Source organism: Saccostrea cucullata, unplaced genomic scaffold (assembly GCF_032062105.1).
Source record: "Saccostrea cucullata isolate Sc308-1 unplaced genomic scaffold, CSIRO_AGI_Scuc_v1 ctg4546, whole genome shotgun sequence".
NCBI classification, from domain to species: Eukaryota; Metazoa; Mollusca; class Bivalvia; order Ostreida; family Ostreidae; genus Saccostrea; species Saccostrea cuccullata.
The window spans coordinates 1-5,100 of NW_026937132.1; positions in this window are offsets into that span (position 1 = coordinate 1).

Consider the following 5,100-nt stretch of genomic DNA (forward strand, 5'->3'; position numbering starts at 1 on the left):
GCCCAGTGTGAACATGCTAAAACATTACGCATACAACGCGTACGTAGGGGTGTGAGGGTGAATTCGACGCAAAGTTGTACATATTTCTGTGTGAATTGGGTAAATTTGGCACAGTGGTTCTAGAGATGAAGTTAAAAATGTTAAAAATTTCTAGAAAAACAGATGGACTTCAGACGTAATGCGATAAGGAAACAAGAAAAGCTCATATGAGTATTTTGAAAGGGTGTCCATGGTTACAGTATTTGAAAAGCTTTTTTTATGCAATTTTTTGAGAAACTAAAAATGTATGACATGTATCCATCTTTAAAAAAAATAAAGATAGTAGACTTTTATTTCAACCAAAGAACTTAGTCAATTTTAAGATGCACAGCCTTTTCAACTCTTATATTAATTATATTCAAAATATTCAGATCATCAATTCTGATTCAAGGGAGAACAAAAGATTTAACAAAGAGTTTAAAAATGGCGCCGATACTGAAAGACGTATAGAGCTCTGCTCCGTTGTCGTGGGTCGAAAATGTGCAGAAATTCATATTTATTTAACATTTTTAGACAAGCTGTCCAGCAACATCTGATTCGGGAGAGTTAAAAAAAGGTCTTGAAAAAATGTGAAGAACGGAGTATTCTGAACTTTGTCTTCAGCCAGAGATCTCGTGAGTAGCGCTTACGTTTTTTTCTTACTGGGTTACTAAAAATTGGTCCTACCCTGGAGCATATTTTATAAATTTTCTAATGAGCAATTAATTACGTCTTTGAAACATGTGAAACAATTTAATCTCTTTCATCCGACTCCAACACCAGACACAGTTTCGTTATTGGACGCGTAAGAATATTAGACACTGTTTTCACTTTCACAACGAGCACAATATTATGTCTGTCCTTTTCAACCTCAAGTACTCATCCGAGATTCCAATAATTCCTTGAGCCATTCTCATCGATAAGAACCAGATCACCTTTTTTAGCATTGCATCCCTCCTTCAACCACTTCTGTCTGCCCTGAAGAAGGGGTAGATACTCCTTAATCCATCTTCTCCAGAAGATGTCTGCAAGATATTGAATTTGGCGCCATCTACGTCGAACGTAGTTGTCCGTCTATGAAAAGGTTCCATGTGGGCAAGTTTCTCCATTTCTAAGAAGTAGTAGATGGTTTGGTGTCAAAGCGCTTAGATCAATAGGGTTATCTGATGAAAATGTCAAAGGTCTTCCATTGAGAATTGCCTCAACTTAACAAAACAAAGTCGTGAGCCCTTCGTAGTCTATATGAATAGTTTGATCATGTAAGACAGAAAATATCACCTCTCGTACAGAACTGATAAGTCGTTCCCAGACACCCCCAAAAATGTGAGGCTGATGGTGGGTCAAATGTCCAATCTATCCCTGACTTCAACAAGTGAGAATGAATTTGGTCAACGTTCCATGTCTTGATAGCTTCTCTTAATTCCCACTCTGCACCCACCAAATTTGTGCCATTGTCTGACCGAATAAATTTAGGTTGTCCTCTCCTTGCGATAAATCTACGAATAGAATGAATACATGAATCAGTATCCAAGGAGAATGACACTTCGAGATGGACTGCTTTCGTATTAAGACAGGTAAATATTACACCATATCTTTTCACCATACCCCTTCCTCTCTTCAATTCAAATGGTCCAAAGTAGTCCATACCGACACGAGTGAATGGAGGATCATCTGTTTCCAATCTTTCAGAAGGCAGATTGGCCATTTTTAATACATTTGAGATGATTGGTATCTTCTGCATATAAAGCTTTTCGAGATAAGGGATTGCAACACGGATGAAATACCAGGTATCCAAAACTTCTCCCGAATGACTGCTAAAGTAGAATTCTTGCCCATGTGTTCTGCAGATCTGTGGGCATCTATAACAATCATCTTAGCCAGTGTGGAATTTTTTGACATATCCATGATTGTGTCCAAAAATGTTCAATTCTTGTGGATAATACTGTCTTTGCTCATATGCTACAAGTTCTCTTTCAGCTCTGTCAAGGATATCAGTGCTGAGAAAAGGAAGTTCCTTTGCCTTCTTGGACTCCTTCACTCTTCTTTCACTTTCAGCTCTTTCAATCTCCATGATGATCTCCTCTGAAGCTCCAGCGTCCATCATTTTTTCCCTTCTTTCTATTTTCTGCTTGACTAATTTTCTCAGGTTATCATTAGCTTTCAAGAACCATCCAACCGTAACTTTAAGTCTTTTCCAATCTGAGAAATGCTGAAGAATTTTTTCTTCTTCTGGGACAGACTCCAATACCTCCTTACAGTTACTTAACCACTTTGTTAATCGAAATCCCCCTTGTTTACATAGTGCCAGGAGATCTTTAATGAGGTATTTGGCTTACTCCTTTGTATCAACTGATGTCAGAAAGTCGTCCACGTACATATTTTTCATTACGGTATTCTGTATGCTTTGATTATATTTGCATCCATGCTTCTCAGCAGTTTTCTTCAAAGCATAATTAGAGCAGGTAGGTGATGAGACAGCCCCAAAATATGTAATTTTATCCTACTATTTAGGTTCAGCACTCAGAATTCCGTCTTTCCACCAGAAAAATCTCATGCAGTCTCTATCCTCTTCTGTTACTACAACTTGATGGAACATATACATGTATTCAATGTCACTTTGTATCGCAATATCTTCCTGTCGAAATCTTAGAAGCACACCCCAAGAGATTGTTTGTTAAGTCAGGTCCTTGAAGTAGTTGACTATTTAGAGACACACCCCTAAACACAGCGGAACAGTCAAATACCACTCTTATTTTCCCTGGCTTCTTTGTATGGTATACGCCATGGTGAGGGAGATACCATACGCGTCCGTCATCCCTTTGTAGTTGCGTCTCAGGAACTGGCTCAACAAAGTCTTTCTCAAACAATTTATTCATGAAGTCGGTGTAATCAGTTCTAAATTGTGGATTTTTCAACATCTTCTTCTTTCGACATTCGAGTCTCTGTAGTCCTTGAATCCTATTATTTGGCAAGCTCACAGAATTGTTTCTAAAAGGAAGTCCTATTGAGTAATGACCATTCACTCGTTTGATGGACTTTTCAACTTGGCTCAGAAAAGTTTTGTCCTCTACTGAATGTTCTTTTTTTCAGCCATCATGCGCTCTGGAAAATCTGAATTAATCGACTCTTTCACTAATTTTTCCAGCTTATTATCACATTTACAGTACCGCTCAAGTGTCACTTTGTTCACATCATATGATCCGGTTACCACTTCAAATGGAGCATTGGTGCCAATAAGAAGGCCTATTTCAGCAGCAACGTTTGAGATTATTATGTTAGATAAATGATCCCACTTTGAAATTTCCCCCTTTTTTGGAATATGTTCATGAGTGACAGGCATCTTGTCTTGTGTATAGATTTTTGGAAGATCTATGAATTTGTCATGTTCATATCACAGAGTTGAAGGCCTCTGACAGATTGTGATGCCAACTGATAAGGTTGTGAAATTGTGTTCAAATGATGTTACATTTCTTCCCACTAACACCTAGTTGTCGCATGAGGTTTTCAGAACACAAAGTAACGCTGCTTCCTTGGTCAAAGAAGGCGTATGTAATGACGCTTTTTAGGCACGCATAGCAAAGTCCATTATTTTTCAAAGTCCTTTATTTTTCATAAAGTTATATCTCTCTTGGATACAGATTTTTTGAAATCTGTAGCAATTCATCAACACAAGTCCGAAACTACCACATAATTCACATTTCAACACTGATCCTCCAGTTGATTTCTTTTCACTACTTAGGCCTCCTGACGCTACCGTTCTTCTCTGGTGCTTATCAGGCTGTATACGTGCATTTTCACTCAACGATATCGATGAAACTACCTATACAGGATCATTAGATTTCTTTGCCTCAGTTTTCACAAAGGTCACAAAGTCACTAAATCATATATTCTTCTCTTAGTTTCTTTAATTATGAGGACTACATCTCTCTATCGATCGATTATGTAGATATATTGAAAGTTTTGACAAAAGCCTCTTAATATTTACAGCATGGTCTAAGATTGATACACAGTCTATGCTTTCTGACGCGTTTTGACATTCTACCAAAAACAATGCAAATTCGTCCAACATTTTTGCATCTTTGATCACAAGCCAATAAAGAGCTTCCTTGATGAATGACGTCACTATCAGTTCACTGTCTCCGTATCGATCTTCCAACTGCTTCATTGCGGCTCGGTATCCTTGGTCTCCAGACATATGTGTGAATCCAGATACGACAAGGTTCGCTTCACCTTGCGTCATCTGTTCAAGGTAGATCATCCTTTCGTCATCATCGTTGGTGTTCGTTACAACCTTTGCATTGAATTGTCTTATAAACCTCCTGTATTTAAATGGATCTCAGCTAAATTTTTTTTATTTCTGGTAGGGGTCTTCTCAAATATTGGACGACATCTTTCGTAGGGTCTTGATTGTTTTTGACAATGTGTGGAGACTTTGGTTCAAAAGATTTAGCATTTGGATCCAAAGGTTAGGATAACTGTGATCCAAATTCTTGTGGAAATCTGATAGTACGTGGTGAGGGTTTTGGAATTAACAGCCTAGGACAGTTAACACTATCTTCATTTTCATTGACATGCCGTTTGACAGACTGTTCGTCAGAGATATTTTCGTATTTTTGTAAAAATTTCATTTTTAGCCAGGACAATGCAATTCCTGTATCAATGTCCAACTCCTCCTGCTGTATCATCTATCTGGTTTACAAATTCATCACATAAATTCAGGAAGTGCTCATTTGTCTGTACCATAAACTGTGTCTTTTTCTCACATCTTCTGCGTCAATTTTATTTTCTAGCATCCGAGTTTTTATTTGTGTCACTAATGTATTCAACTTCCTGAACGTACCGTAATACTGTTCTTGTTTGTATGATTTTCCAACATCAAATTCTGCAACTTCCACTTGTGGTTGTTGACCATCTTCTTCTTTAGCTGCCATGTCAGAATTCTAGTAATCACGTCAATGATGTAATGATTTGAAACTGTTTTCCTTTCAAGTTTCTCAAAAAACAACAGTCACATTCGTCTCCCATCATTAAATTTTATTTCCATCAACATTGTTGTTGGAAGAGGTAAAGGGAAAAGATTGA